The sequence below is a fragment of the Pelobates fuscus genome, chromosome 1 (genome assembly GCF_036172605.1).
Source record: "Pelobates fuscus isolate aPelFus1 chromosome 1, aPelFus1.pri, whole genome shotgun sequence".
Classification (NCBI taxonomy): Eukaryota; Metazoa; Chordata; class Amphibia; order Anura; family Pelobatidae; genus Pelobates; species Pelobates fuscus.
The window spans coordinates 336,072,605-336,090,151 of NC_086317.1; the positions used below are offsets into that span (position 1 = coordinate 336,072,605).

A 17,547-nucleotide genomic window follows, 5' to 3' on the forward strand; every position below is an offset into this window, starting at 1 on the left:
CAGAACAGGGGGGCTCCCATGGGCCGGGCCTGCAGGGCGTGGTGGGCTGGGGCAGGGACCACACCCTAGCAGGACCCCTCTCATCCTCCCCCCTTTTATTTTTTTTCTCTCTTCTTTCCTCTCTTTCTCTTCCTCCTTTTTCACACTTTTCATTCCCCACCCTCTCCATCCCTTTCCTCCTTTCCCCCATCTTCTATCTCACCGACCCATAACACTCAAAACCCACTCCTCCCTGCCTAACGAAGACCACAAGATACCACAGGACAACCCCAGACAGACCAGACCGACCTACCCCATAGACTTAACCCACGCCTACATCTCACACACCAACAATAGACAGAGGATGATACACAGGCGACACCCAGCAAACCCTAAGACAAGACAAATGCTCACGCCACCAAAACCTAATCACCTGCCAGAATAACCACAACGGACCGATACACCACTCAACACTACACTATTTAAAAAAAAAAAAAAAAAGATGCATGCCCTAACCCACATCACTGACAACGAATATGTAAAAAAACAAGCTGTAACTGAACCATAAAATATGTCCTAGACATGTGAACTCTCCCATGCGTCGGAAACCTGTTAAATATGCCGATCTCAACAATATCAAAGATCACACGTAACAAGCCTCTGCAAGGCAAATGTCAAAATGCCACTGATATCCCAATTGTGCATTTCATATCGCCTGTCAAATATACATTACAACACCTGCATGGGTAAACTGTTCCCTATGTTGACCTCAATAAAAACGGATTTAATACAAAATATAAAAGCTGCATGAATGAGGCAACAACCAATAAAACGACAGAGCAAATAATGGACTTCTACAATCCCAGCACAGGCCATTTATGCAATTACTCTGGAAATTATTATTGGTCTGCTTATTAAAATGTTCTTTTTTTTTTGTACCAGAGTTATAAAGTTTTCCACAAACACATTCATTCAGTGCCTAATATACATATTAGCTACCTATGGAAGGATACAAATTCACAAAAAATGTATTCCAACTATTCATAATTTGTAGCAATATTAAAAAAAACTCTTTTTTTCATAATACAATGGAATATTTTTTACTTTCCCACATCCCTGTACAGTAGAGATGTATGAGATACATAGTTTAGTCTCCATCTACAATTCTGAACATCACATAAGGTATACAGCTGCTGAGTAAGCTGAAAGCAGTCCAACAGCCATACAGTGGTTGCGAAGCAGGCTTTGTGCTGTGATCTACTGTGTTGCTGACCGCTGCTCATGCTCTTAATACAGCTATGGGGAGGATTGGATAGATACATGTTCAAGCTGTGTATGTGCTGTGCACGTGCACCATACCTCCCAAGTGTCCTTATTTAGGAGGGACAGTCCCAATTTAGAGTCCAAATTCTGTTCCTCATTTCTATCCTAATGTTCGTCTTTTCTAGGTGCTCCATTTTGTTGGTGTGTCTGACTGTATAACAGAACTCCACAACAAATACGGTAAAAATGGCCTTTGAACTACAATAAATATGTTTGGAAATCAGTCTGTGTAAATAAGATTAATCATGGCCACACCCCTAGAATTAAAGTTTCCTTTCAATGTTTAAGGACTGGATCTCGGGCAGCAAAAAGTAGCAAGGTAGTTTTTTTTTTTTAGTTTTTTATTTTTCTTTAGAAATCAGTCTTAAAGCTTCAGATATTTTTTGAGACACTTCTCTAACCTGGGAGCAGCGTCATCTAGGCACCATAACAATGATTTAAAGTGGTTGTATGGCATAGGTTGCCAAGTGACACACAGTGGGTAAAGTGTTTTATAAGGGGGCATGTCAGCCAGAGGAGCATTAATGCCGAGCCAGCACACGAGCCAGCAGTTCTGCTTGACACTGAAGATCTCATTCATGGGCAGATTTGCCCACGCATAAATCTGCGGAAGCAAGTTTAATTATGCACTCCTGCTGTGCAGAAACAGTCCAGAATAGGAAAAAGGAAAAAAAAAAAAAAGAGAAAAGTATAGAATGGTTGGACACGGGTCTAAATGTCAGGTTGTCCTTTTGGGACCAGCACTGCTGGTAACGCATACGAAGGATCCTTCCAAATAAATAGCCAGAGGCCTACCTCTGGACTATATAATTCTGATATCAGTAGTCCACACACTAATTGATTAAAAAAATGTATGGCATTGTAAGGTTATTACAGAGGCCAATTGACCATCACATAAAAGTCTCCTGACATGTTACTCTCACTACAGCTATTGATCATGCATGCAAAAAGGAGCTCACACTTGTTAAACTGGTTATCTATAGCCCCTGCATCAATGAGTCTCAGAGTAGCTATTCCCAGGTATCCCAGTTCCCATAATCGTATCCCATGGGGGCTGTAATCACCCTATCAAGCCTTTTGTTTCACTAGAATCCTTCGCATAACAATTGGGCCTAGCCTGAGAGCTTGAAGGGTTGTACTCTCCACCACCCTCTGAGTTTAATTTTTTTGGCTGAACAACACAGGCTGGAATGTCAAAAAGACCGAATTTAAAGGTAGACCTAATTTAAAGGTAGGCCTAAAATGTGACCTCAATGAGGTAACTTTTGTTGGAGTGAACTTTGTATTCTTACACTGGATTATGCATTACTAATCGGGGATAAACAGAAAAACACAGAGTCCCCAGCAGGATATTTAACATCCCATTGTCTTAATTTGTTTATATTCTGTATACTTTTTTTTTCAGGCTTGCAGCTCACCTAGAATCCAATGAAAAATGAATTGCTGACGTGTGTGAAAAGCTTAAAAGCGCCACTGCTAATGATCACATTTATGTCATATACTTAGTGAATGATAACGGTGTTTGATTGTGAACTGATCACAACAATTTCCTGCAGTTAGCAAAAGCCGCAGTGGACACATGTGCATGGTAGAGTAACGTGACAAAAAATAGTGCTTAGAACATGCTGGGTTTTAGTATATTGGTAAAGAGTAAATGTGGGAGATCAGTCCTGTTGTATATACTGAATCAGAGCATAGCTCTTTAAAGGAAAGTAATGAGGACAATGGGAGGAGGTGAAAGAATGACTGGAAGAAATGTGAAGTTATCAAATAACAAAGGTGTTCTGTAGGAGAGATATTCTGAGACTTTCATAAACAATCTATTGAGATTGGGATCTAAACAAATACAAGAGGCTCACCCACAGGAGTCCTGTGAGGTTCTGCTGGAGCCACCATGTAAAGTTAGTATTGCTACCAAATCATTATGACTTGAATGGGAGGACATAGAGGATATATTGGTCAGTGTGGACTCCACAGTTTTGAAACGATCGATATTGGCTCCAAAGCCAACACAGCAAATGTGTTTAGAAAGAAAAAGGCTTGATCGGTCATTAAGGGTATAGCAAATCAGGGCAGAAATAAAAGGGAAGCAAAGGGGTTGTTACCATCCTGATTAGAGGGAGGCAGAGGGGTTGTCTTCTTCCCCAATATTAAATCCACGACCAGTGCCTATTTTGAGTTTCATTGTGCCATGTTAGCAGACACACAGAGACATGCTAGCTAAGACATTGCAAAACATAATGTGTCTTGTGCACAACACTCCCAGGGTTTTAGGTTGATAAAGAGATGATTTTGCTAGATGTAAGTATTTGTTATGACATAAATATGTAGATATTGTTTTAATTTTGATATGATTCAGGATATTATAGAGATAGGGATGTAGTGGAACAAATAAATAATGTTATTTAAAATGTTAAAAGAGCTTATTTTTAGTTATATTTAAAAGTGTTTATTTTAAGGCAAAAATGTACGGTAACTAAGCCAAGATAACCAATATATACCTAATTGGTGCAGTGTGCTTAACAAAGAGGGGTATTTGTACAGGGTAGCCATGGTAGGCCTAAAGTGGGTGCCAAATACTGTAAGGAGGAATGCTACCAGCAAAATCTGAAGTTTGAGTCATTAGGTGGTCAGAAAGCAAACATTAAAGTGGCAATGTCACCCTTCCCCCCTGTCCCCAAAAAAGTACTATTTATTTCACTGAAATTCCAAACCAAGCCAAGAGATATACAGACACAAAGTAGGGACTACTATGCCACTGTATTTCTCCTCTGCCTGTATTTCTAAGTGTCAATCCAGACAACCATCACCAGAGATGGCTGCAGGGAATTGGTCTTGCAGCATCCTCCATAGACCTCAATGCGAGAGTACAGCAAGGACGTCAGCTCTGAAGAGGACTTCAAGATCGTGGCACCCGAAGATTCCCTTTCAAGGTGTTTCACAAAGCTGAATATCAACAAATTGACAGTTAAAATATAGCATTAGGTACAATTTTATTACCTGGAAATATTACTTTAGTCATGTTATATTTTGCTTTGTTCATATTTTACTAATACATGGCACAGTAATGCTAAATATTTAAAGGCAAAAAAAAGAAAAACAGATAAAAACATAGTACAGTATTCCTGTACAGGCAAGAGGAAAATGTAAGGTTTTATATATTTACAAACTCACATTTACCTAACTGGATTTGACTGTGGGTCTTAGAAATCCTCTTTAATAAACATTCTACTTACACAGTCCACAATACCCTGTGCTTTGATACTGCCATTTTTGTCTCAGTGTACTCTCTGGTGTCATATATGTGACATATTAAGTATTTTATATTTATTGTGATTGATATTACATTTTGTGAATAAATAGATTGACTAAAAATGTGATTGCATTTCCATGTGTAAAATGTGGTAGTAACAGAGTTATTCACCAACAAATTACATGTCTGGAATTTTAAATTTAAGGTAAAAATAGCCAAACTGGAAAACAAAAAAAAACAAAGAAAAACAACAACGTAACACTGGTTTTGCACATGAGCAAACCTACATGTACACTACAAGTGTGTAGGTGAGGGGGTGGGGGTTAAATGACATCAGCAGATCCCAAAAGGCACATTATTAGGTTATCAGCTGTCAATCATCAACCTCTGATATCGCTGTATTCTCAAAAAATAAATATATTTTTTTAAATATTGCTATTTGGCTTGTTAACCTGGCAATGTTGGCACTTGGATCTCAATGTCATGTGGTTGACTGTGACAAATCCTGGCTCTAAATGTACCACGTTGCTTTATTTGGAAACCTTTAAGGATAACATTTAAATAAATAAAAATGTGCTCAATCGCAATTTGCATTATTCTGAAAACACTTACTTATTAACTGGGGCTTATAATATGAATGTCACAACAAGGGTCACACTAAAGTGAAAAACCTGTATTCCTAACACTTCAGTATGCCTGTCCCCATTTAAAACCGGTCCATCCGTCCGTCCATCTCCCTGTTTTGCCATTTAAAGTAATAAAATAAAAGTTTTACTTCCCGTTTTCCAACCTTGTTGGCTTTCTCCTGCAACATCACGGAAGCAGCATGGCCATTTCTGCTGTCGCCCAATCCAATACTCCTAAGTGCAGCAGAAGCGCCTCCAGTGGCCGTCAGTATGGGAGCAACTAAAGTAAGATTTAACACTGCAATGTAAACCTTGCATTCGCTTAAAAACTGCAATGTTTTACATTGCAGGCATACAATAACAGGACCATGGCACCAACGTAATATTATATATTGTAATAGGTTTCTTTAACGAACTAGCTGCAATTGGTTTGCAACTGTAAATAGATTTTGGTAAATGTAGCATATTTTTTAACTGAAGCCACCTCACATTACAGACTTTCATACAGTCTATAATAAGGTACCGTATATACTCTAGTATAAGCCGACCCGAATATAAGCCGAGGCCCCTAATTTTACCCCAAAAAACTGGGAAAACTTATTGACTCGAGTATAAGACTAGGGTGGGAAATGCAGCAGCTACTGGTAAATCTCTAAATAAAATTGGATCCTAAAAAAATTATATTAATTGAATATTTATTTGCAGTGTGTGTATGAATGCAGTGTGTGTGTGTGTATGAGTGCAGTGTGTGTGTGTATGAGTGCAGTGTGTGTGTGTATGAGTGCAGTGTGTGTGTGTGAGTGCAGTGTGTGTGTGTGTAAGAGTGCAGTGTGTGTGTGTGTAAGAGTGCAGTGTGTGTGTGTGTAAGAGTGCAGTGTGTGTGTGTGTAAGAGTGCAGTGTGTGTGTGTGTAAGAGTGCAGTGTGTGTGTGTGTAAGAGTGCAGTGTGTGTGTGTGTAAGAGTGCAGTGTGTGTGTGTGTAAGAGTGCAGTGTGTGTGTGTGTAAGAGTGCAGTGTGTGTGTGTAAGAGTGCAGTGTGTGTGTGTGTAAGAGTGCAGTGTGTGTGTGTGTGTAAGAGTGCAGTGTGTGTGTGTGTAAGAGTGCAGTGTGTGTGTAAGAGTGCAGTGTGTGTGTAAGAGTGCAGTGTGTGTGTAAGAGTGCAGTGTGTGTGTAAGAGTGCAGTGTGTGTGTGTAAGAGTGCAGTGTGTGTGTGTAAGAGTGCAGTGAGTGCAGTGTGTGTGTGTGTGCAGTGTGTGTGAGTGCAGTGTGTGTGTGTGAGTGCAGTGTGTGTGAGTGCAGTGTGTGTGAGTGCAGTGTGTGTGAGTGCAGTGTGTGTGAGTGCAGTGTGTGTGAGTGCAGTGTGTGTGAGTGCAGTGTGTGTGAGTGCAGTGTGTGTGAGTGCAGTGTGTGTGAGTGCAGTGTGTGTGAGTGCAGTGTGTGTGAGTGCAGTGTGTGTGAGTGCAGTGTGTGTGAGTGCAGTGTGCGTGTATGAGTGCAGTGTGCGTGTATGAGTGCAGTGTGCGTGTATGAGTGCAGTGTGCGTGTATGAGTGCAGTGTGCGTGTATGAGTGCAGTGTGCGTGTATGAGTGCAGTGTGCGTGTATGAGTGCAGTGTGCGTGTATGAGTGCAGTGTGCGTGTATGAGTGCAGTGTGCGTGTATGAGTGCAGTGTGCGTGTATGAGTGCAGTGTGCGTGTATGAGTGCAGTGTGCGTGTATGAGTGCAGTGTGCGTGTGTGTATTAGTGCAGTGTGTATGAATGCAGTGTTTGAGTGTGTGATGCAGAGCCTTGGTGGGGGTGGGCATTTTTTTTATTTTTTTTTATAATTTTAATACCAATCGGTTTTTTGTTATATTATTTTTTTTTAAATTATTATTATTATTTTTATTATTTTTTAATATTTTGTTCATTATTATTATTATTATTATTAATACTTTTATTACATTTTTATTATTATTAATATCTCTATTATTATTTTCGTCCCCCCTCCCTGCTTGCTAGCTGGCCAGGGAGGGGGGCTCCTTCCCTGGTGGTCTAGTGGCATTGGCAGTTCAGTGAGGGGGAGAGGGGGCTGTCAGAGCTGTACTTACCTTTCCTGCAGCTCCTGTCAGCTCTCTCCTCCTCCGCGCCGTCCGTGCAGCTCCCTCTGTCAGCTCACACTGTAAGTCTCGCGAGAGCCGCGGCTCTCGCGAGATTTACACTGGGAGCTGACCGAGGTGCTGAACGGACGGCGCGGAGGAGGAGATAGCTGACAGGAGCTGCAGGAAAGGTAAGTACAGCTCTGACAGCCCCCTCTCCCCCAGTCTGTATTATGGCAATGCAAATTGCCATAATACAGACTCTGACTCGAGTATAAGCCGAGTTCCGGTTTTTCAGCACAAAAAATGTGCTGAAAAACTCGGCTTATACTCGAGTATATACGGTATATAACATCTGGCTGGAATTGCTATATATTAATCCAGAATTTTAATGTCATCAACTTTAATATCATAACAAATATACTTAAGGTCATCAAGCAATTGATGTCTAAAGGAGGAGTAAAATTAGTTCATTACAATACTGTTACATAGTTACAGGCTGAAAAGAGACATGTGTCCATCAAGTGCAGCCTTCCTCACATTTGTTTTGGCTGTTGATCCAAAAGAAGGCAAAAAACCCAGTTTGAAGCACTTCCAATTTTGCAACAAACTATGGAAATAAAATCCCTCTTGACCCCAGAATGTTAAATCAGAATAAATATAACATTTTAAATCAGACTGAGAAGGTTTAAAATGCTATATCCCCAGCAGATACAAGCATGTCCATTCATGCAGAATAAAGACTGTCTTGGTGTAAAGACCTGACAGAATAGTCATTTTAATAATGCATGTTTTCAACAAGATCACGTAATTTGTAGTCATGTCATTAAAGGGTTACTCCAACCACAAACCAGTGTTTTCATAAAACCACTGGATTTAGTTAGAATAACCCTTGCTGTGCTGGTTCACGCACCAACCCAAATTAACTAAGACATTTTTTTGGGAAAAAATAAAGATAAAATTTACCTTGATCCAGCTCTCTGCAGCTCCATTCTCCCTGTCATTCACCCTAGCTGGAGGGAAGGGTAAGGGGGTCAAGAATGGTGGGCTGCGAGGAGGACATGGGCATCAGGGATTGCACAGGATTCACATTAGCCAGCCCGGAACTATTATTCTGGGTTGACTATTCTTACGGCCCGAGGTGCAGTTAGACCTCTGGCAGAAAGGGGGTTAAATTCTGTATGTGCTGCATTCAACCCGTGAAGTGGTCATGGTGCTAAGAAGTAACCCTTTAAATAAAGATACCAGTGGTAAAGTTTGAATTATACAAAAAACAGATCATACACACGAAAAAAATATTGAATTATAATTTACATATTATATATTAAACATTTGTGACAGTAGTAAATAATTGTCAGAATATAGTATTTATGCACCTAAGAACACATAACATTGAATTCTAATGACTCTCTTACAAATGTATTGTTTAATAAATATAAACAGAAAAACAAATGGGATGGGAGATAAATGGGGAAAATGATCGAAACAATATGGACAAAAAAATAATGACAATATACACACACACATATATATATTCCCCAATAAACCGATTAGGATATCGCACACTGTGCTTCAGTATGGTGCGACCGGGATTGGTCTAACAATGGCCTTAGATAATGTCCAGTCCATAACTAAACCCTGGTAATCATTGAATTACTTCTGCCTCCATTCACATTTAGGAAAGCATTCATATAAAAAAAGTTTAGCACTTGGATTGCCTTTGATGTTTTAAGAGTTACATTGTGCCATTGATGTTGAATAGTGTCAGCATTTCATGCACCCTAAACAAAAACAAAATCAAGTATTTATTAATTATAGGGGGAAGGGTAAAATCTTCTTTGTTGTGTTCTATGCTGACCTTCAATCCACCCAACATTGCAATGACTTGATTCATGAGCGACTCAAGTCATTAGCCTAGGCATGTCTCTCTCTGCCGGTCTGCTTTCTGGAACACAGGACAGTCTTGTTACTTCTGCTGTACCAATACACTCCTAGACTGCGGCTGGTCACACACACACTAACCTATTACCTTAAAAGGACAAGTCTTTAAATAAATGTAAATAAATAAAACACTGATACCGTAATACCTACTCAGGATTACAATTGACATTTTGCATATTAACATCTCTGAGTATTACACAATGAAATTTGCTTGGCTTCAAGCTTGTATTTAGTTTTCTCTACCTGATACTACATAATTGTGCTTTATGGGCTTCTCAGTATCCCAAATATTCAGTTGAGAAAATTACACAAGATCATGTATGGGTGATTTTTCTACAGAAATGAAAACTAGCCCAAAATGCTTAGTGGACATTTCAGAGTCATGCAAAATTTCTAAAAAGTTGCATAATTTGTAATTTGAATACATGTATCTTAAAATAAAAACCTAGCCAACGGAGCTACATGGACTCCCTAAGCCTCACCTCACATCCGCGCCCGGGGCCAGCCCATAGCAAGGGCATAGGCTGATAGTGGCAGAACAACTCACTGCAGCTCTGCCATCCACGCTGCAAGCCCCCTAACACCAGAGGACACATCATTATTTTAATAGGCTATCTACTACCGGTCTTTCCTATGGAGCATTTAGGAAGTCCCAGGACTTTATCTGGCTTAAAGCTGTTTATTCTTGTGCAATGCCTTATAAATATGTTTGAATGCTAGCAGTACACCACACTAAGATATTACCCTGTAGGTAATACACTATGTCTCAGCGTGCACACCTATAGATGCTACACTATTAACCTGCCTAACACACTCTATGAACGTTGAACTAGCTTAGACTGCTGATATATATGAACGTTAACCTCATTTGTCTAGCATGTACTATAACATAAAACATTCTCTTACACAACTATCACAGACAGTAAGAAAGCTTACACTCTATGTCTACCCACTGTCTCTCTCTCCTCTCGACAAAAAAAAAAAAAAAAAAAATGTGCTGCCTATCCTTATGCCACGTTATGCTTAATATGTCTGTTATTTTATTGCTTGTGACTGCTGTTGTGGCTGAGCAAGCCAATTGTTATACCATGCACGACAGAAAATAAAGAATTTAAAAAAAAAAAAAAAAATTAAAAAAAAAAAAATTAAAACCTGCACATTGGTTATTAAGAAAATGAACCAATCACAAGAAAAAGTAAAACAGTTAGAAGGACATAAACAATGAGGACATTAGTCTCCTGTTCTTTTTCATAGAGGATACTTAAGACTTTCGGAGACTCTCTGTAAACTAATGAATGTGTGAAATAATTACAGTATTGGTCATCTTTAAAATTCACCACTAGAGGATCTGCAATCACTCTTGTCAAGTAGGCTACAGTGATTTTCTCATGGTTATTTATCAGAATGTTAGCATTACTTCTCATTGGTTTGTTCCCATACGTAGAGTCAGTGTTACATCTGAACACAGAAAATATACCAATGGATACAAATGCTATTTTACTAAGATAATAGGAAAGCATAAAAATAAAAAATAAAGATTTACATTTATTTTTTTTAAATATCTAAGATTCTGATTCTGTATATTCTGTTCTACAAACCCAAATAAAATCAATAAAGGTGTTAAGCTCATTGTGGTGTTCAAGTAATGGAGAACAACACATTTATACATGTGTATTACAGCTGTTTACTATATATTAGCATGCTTGTGCAATTATTACACAAAGATAGACCAGTACCAATGAGCTATTGTTCATCACTAGATCAGATCAAACACAAAAAAGTTCCACCGCTGATATAAGAACACTGTGTCATAGTATTAGATTTTCAGCATAAAGTAAAATAATCAAATATATTTGATAGTCCACAATCCATAAATCATTCTGCTTAAAACAATTCTATAGGTTTAGTAACCTAATTAGCATAAAATGGCACTAATGATAACAAGACTCACAGGAGAATACATGAAAATATTTAAATAATATAGAATTGCAAAAACCAATTTCTAGATAAAATATACTCCATGCTAGAACAAAACCATTTATGAAGATGGAATGAAGTGAACAAATGTATTGTAGATCACCAATATGAGAATTCCGTCCAGTTCATATACATTTGATAACAGAATGTGTCAGAATGGTATATTATACATGGAGTAAGGTGTGAAGGAGTAACAGGGCATGGTTATGCTGGAGGATTTTACGTGATCACTGACCTAATTAAACCCACTGATGCAACTTAAAGGGACACCCCAGATGCCTACAGCACTTGGTATATCTACTGAATAGTGATTTTAATGATTTCTACATAATTTTTTATACAGACTAATGTTTAAACAGGTTATTGGATTCATACATGGGGTAGGAATTAATTTATATTTACAGTCTGTGTGTAATCCCAAACACAATCCCTCTATTTTTACAAACCATCACATGGCTTCAGTGTTTGTACGAACCCCCACCTGGCCTAGCTGTGAGTGATTACAAAGACACAAAAAGTGTTGTCTCTCCTTTAAAGCCAATGTGGACACTTTGCAGGTATTTACAAAGAGTAAGCACAGAATTAGCAGCAAACTGTTACTGTGAGTTGTGGACCAGAGCCCAGTGATGTTCACTGAACTGCATGTTCTAATCACAAGACCAGAAGGCCCAAAACAAAACAATAGAAAATTACAGCTTTAATTCTATCGAAGGAAACAATGAAAATAAATGCAACTGCTTATTCATTTTCTGGTTGTCTATGCAGGCTAGCTGAAATGACAAGATTAGCCATCATACTTTTTTTTATTCAGTAATTTGTTTTATTCGTCTATTTTATATTGGTGGGGTGCTGTTTGTACTATTTGTTTACTTCTTGTTGGGGCTTAGAGGGGTCCCCAGTTTCAGAATTTGCTGCCAGCACTTAACATTTATTTTGCTATTTTTAATTATTACTTGCTTGTGCGTAAATATTGAATGAGTCAAATATTTTATATTTTACTCGTTTAACTAAAAGACAAATGAAACAAAGAAAAATGTGTAGAAGTTCTTTACATTGTCAATTATAGCACAGTTACTCTCACACTGAATAGCACTTGCCCTGCAATGAGTTATACACAATCCCACCGTTCAAACATTCTCTGGGACACAAGCAATGCTCTGAAACCATGTCTGATTGCCTTAATCTTACATGAATGTGCATTGCACCCTTTAAAGCCATCAGCTTCCAGAATGCTTACAATAAATCATAAAGCAGATTTTTATTTTTTAAATAAGTGCAGCAATCAAAGTAAAGCTCTCAGGAAGGAAGAGAAAACGTGAGAAACAATTCTACAAATTAAGATTTCCCCTACTAACGAAATATAGCACTTTCCTTTTACTCATTAAGGCCATAACGAACTAGAAGACAGTCCTTTGCTCACCCAAGTGGGATTACATGCAAACTAAGCCCACCATGTGTTAATTGAAGACAAAGCACAGCTTTCGGCTCATTACTGCTTTCATAATATAGGACATTGACTTTACCATGTCCTCTCACAAATTAGACATGAGGCACCTGCACTGATTTGACTCAGGTCTTCATTAAACACTATGGTAGTTAACCACAAATTGCACCGATTTTTTTTTACGTTTCTTTTTCCTGGTAATTATTTTATAACTGACCAACAAGCAAATCTAATACAGTTACACAAAAGAAAAACATGTTTGTAGTAAAAGGGTGGATGCTTGTGCAACAGATGTTCCACACTATCCCAAATCTGTAAAAAGATCTTACAAATAGATATATATATAACGCAGCACTCTGGAAATAGCATTTCTTTATAGTCTGAATCCCGCAACTAGGAGCGCTGGCCGTGCCTTTTATTCAATAGAAGATTAATCTGCAGGCTTCAACTGAGAGATTCATTTCTGATGGCATCACAGGAACTGTAGTGCAATATTCTGGCTGCAAGGCTTTGTGGCTGGATTGATGTAGCATTGTTCTTCTGATAGTTTAATAAAAGTATCAGGACACAGACCTCGATTTAATATTTTTGGACAAGCTTTTCAAATGTTGGAATCTTTCGATAAACTTTTCAAATTATTTAATATTATAAAAATATACCGGTACTTTCATATTTTGTTATTTATATATATATACACACACACACACACAATATATTTTTGATACTGTAATATTTTATTTAAAATAATTTTAAAAAGTTTATCAAAAAATATTAAAATCATTTCAAAAGCTTATCCAAAAATATAAAATAAAAGCCCAAGTTACATATAGACCCGTGATTAGGATTTTCCACGTATCCAATGTTCATTTTTTTCTGCTAACTTGAGTAAAGTTGTGTGTCATTAAAATTGATCCATATGAGATGTCACATGTCCTAAAACAATGCTTTAACCTTGCCCTATCCTAGAGATAAAATGGAGCAGCTAGACCGTAGACCAATGAAATGCCTTGAATTTTGCGCTCATACAATTTTTGTGAATATTTTTCACATACCATAAACCATAGGATAGTGAATCCCGCCCTCCAGTATATTACAAGGTATATACCAGACATTAATATGAATATCAAAATGGCTGTCTAACTACACAAGTTGGTATTAATGGTAGGATAACTCTCACTATCCTGGGAAATCAAGATTAGGCTGCTATGGAATTGTGATATACGTTTGAGGGGAGGGGGAAGGGGATCCAACTTTAGTTACACGCATATAGTGGGTTTATTGCTGATAATCTATTCTAAATTGTTTGCCTTCTCTCCCCCCTGTCCACCTCTGCTTGATTCCTCTTCACTCAGAGCCAAACCTTAAAGGGACACTAACAGGCAGTCCTCCTGCTGGTGAAAAAAGTTTTTTTTAAAAATTACAATATAAAGTTATTAAATGTAAAAATATATTTCATACTAAGTGTATTTTTTTATTAACATATATATATATTAATATAAAAATACACTTAGAGTAAAATTACACACACTTCCAAAAAAATTCCCCTGCAGCAGCTCTAATCACCCCGGCCCTCCAGGGCCATGTGATCACCATGATCACATCCCCGCAATAGAAGTCTAGGAGCTGCCAGCAGGGGGACTGTGTGAGCTGTCAGACAGTCCCCCAGGCTGCTAAAAAAGTAAAAAAATAAAATATAAAATATATTCTAAAATAATTAAAGCATTTTATAATATATTATACATATATAATGCATATATATGATTTCATTATAAGTGTACTTTGAGATATATACATATCTCAAAATACACTTATAAAAAATCATATATATGCATTATATGTATATTATAAAATGCTTTAATTATAATATATTATACATATATAGGAAAGTGTGTGTGTGAGAGTTCTTGATGACTCAATCCACTGCACTATTCAAAACCGTACTAATGGTGACACCAAAGTCATGGTAAAACATTTATTTGAGAAGATCCTACTTAAGTGCAATTTATATATTTGTTTTGGGCATTCAGAAAAATGCAACATATCTCTCTTATCAAGATGGTCTATGCTTTAATTGAACATTTACGACTCATAAATTTAATGTATTGGTACTCTAAGAAGCCGAACTTCACCAATTGTGTAATGAACCCAACACCTCAAACCCTCGCATACTAAACAGGAAATACAAAGCACTCACACATGGGCATGTGGCACACTTATGCTTTTTCTTTCTCTACTCTTCCAAGTGAACGACAAGGAGTGTCAATTATAAACAGATGACAGGTACCCTGGTTAGGAGCTCAATGTTCCTAACGTCTTGGATTTCCTTTTCCTGCTCCAATTCCCTTCCCTACTGTGCACTCCACAGGAAAGCACAATCTCAGTGGCAATGACTAGGAAAGTGCAGAAGACATGTTAAGACTACTGTCAATACTTGTTTACTTCTGAGTTATTCATCTTAGCAGGGCCATACATGGAACAATCCATTCAGAGAGTAATTATCTTCCATGCACACAAACCAGTTACAGCGAACACAAGGGCCAAACCAACATTCGTTCAATGACTGGATGACACCCCTTACCTTATTCTCTTTATATCAACATCTGCCTGCATATGCTTGAAATCTCTTTCAAACGATATTTAGCTAAATACAAGCCCACAGCAAGCAGCTTCTCAGATAAAAGTGGCATTTGTTCTCACAATCAACAGGAAGTACCCTCTACAGTCACATGCTTACTAATTATGCACTCTTGTGCGATATATGCAACGCCTCCCTTGTTTAATTAGAGGGCAATCCAATAAGAATGCATAGACAGGGTACACATTTATAGAGGGACTCTTGGTTATGGTTCTATTCTGACTTGCCCCAGAAAATTTTATTGATGCATTTCCTAGGCAGTAATATTCAGCAGTGAGACATATACAACACACTTACCACTCTGCTGCACCTGGGTACTGGCTCTGACATCTTACAATAAAACTCTGAGCAAGCATGCACCATGCTCTTCTTCCCATAATTGAGTATGGATGCACAATAGGCATCTGTCAGATAAAGCTCTGTATTTCAATGCACATTTGTGAACCGAAGGGCATGTCATCATGGAATATTAGGAGATTAGCAATACAGTATATATATCTTGACGACCTTCATCATACCCTAAAACACTGTGTACCCACACCATACAAACAACTATTGTAATTACTATCCCAGACTTAGCATAATATAACCTTATTCTCGGTTTACTGCTTATGGTATCATGTACAAATACTGCAACTTCCCTGTTATATGACTCTACTAACCATATCTTTGTTCTGTATTAGCTCTGTCATTTTTCTGTACAAAACTGTTCTAACGGTGTGTTCCCACCGATTACAAGCAATACATGCAAAAATCTAAATAAAGAATGTTTAAAAAAAACAAATCACAATCTACAATAACGTTTCACAAACTGTTGAGTGCCAACCAAGCAGAGCACTCTGACAAGCGACTGTCACTACTCTCGTGATTTACCCTAGGAGTTTCTTAGCTTTCCTAAAGCATCTGGCTTTACTATGCTGTGCGTTGATACCAGACAAACAAGGTACCGTATATACTCGAGTATAAGTCGAGTTTTTCAGCACATTTTTTGTGCTGAAAAACCCCCACTCGACTTATACTCGAGTCAAGGTCTGTATTATGGCAACTTACATTGCCATAATACAGACCAGGACCGCCGGGCTCATTACAAGCCGAGCGGTCCTGTTGGGGGCTGGCAGCGAGCTGTAACTTACCTTTTCTGCAGCTCCTGTCAGCTCCCTTCTCCTGCGTTCCGATCAGCTCCCTTCTCCTGCGTTGTAAGTCTCGCGAGAGCCGCGGCATCAGAGCGTTACAGGGGAGATGCCGCAAGACTTACAAGGGAGCTGACCGGCACGGAGGAGAAGGGAGCTCACAGGAGCTGCAGGAAAGGTAAGTAAACGCTTCCTGCCAGCCCCCCTCCTACACAGCCATCAGGGAATGATTTTAATTAAAATATTACAGTTGTAAAAAAAATTAAATAATAAAATACTAAATACTAAAATTTAAAAATTTAAATATTAAAATAAAAAAACTTAAAAATAATAAAAAATACCCTCCCCCCACCCAGTTCACACACACTACACACACACACTCATACACTCATACACTCTGCATTATATACGCACAGAGTGTGCGTATATAATGCAGAGTGTGTGAGTGTGTGTGTGTATATAATTATAAAAATCACAGAATTTCATAGCCCCAAGTTTTACCCTCGACTTATCCACGAGGCATAGCATATTTCACAATTGTTGATCACAAAACTGCACTCTACTTATGCATGAGATCGACTTATACACGAGTATATACACTAGACCTTTTAATATTGCTAGCAAGAAAACCAGTATTCCAACTTTCCAGGTATCTGACTGACAAACTAGGGAGGTGACCCTACACACAGAAATGTGGGGTGTATTTCTGGAAATATTTTTTTTTGCAAGGAGCAGTGTCCTTACACCACTATAACCCCTTCAGTAATCGTTATGGTGCTCAGTGTAACCATGGAACTAAATTACACATACTGATCAGCCATAAATTACAAAATAAAAGCTACAAATAAAATTGTTGTACAAGGATCCAAAGTATTTCTCAAGTCAAGCTATTTTTTTTGTTGCCTCATTTATTTAACAATGACATTGTAAGTACTAAACCAAACTTTATTATTCTGATGCAACTATGTTACTTTGAAATTATTCAAATTATTTGACAGATAGAATGAATTACAGACCTTTGTTTAAAATAAATGTACATGAAAGGATTTGTAGATAGCAGAAGATACTAAAAAAGTATAAGTCAATTTAATCACCTTGATTCATTTTATATAGATCACACGTCAAGGAAAAGAAACAAAACTATTAAGTTTTATTCGCTAAA

At 37.9% G+C, this 17,547-nt stretch overlaps 1 protein-coding gene across 1 annotated transcript in view; it reads right to left on the reverse strand.

Moving 5' to 3' along the window:
* Positions 1-17,547, reverse strand: part of PCCA (propionyl-CoA carboxylase subunit alpha) — a 532,298-nt gene that overhangs the window by 421,200 nt on the left and 93,551 nt on the right. The window lies entirely within an intron of this gene.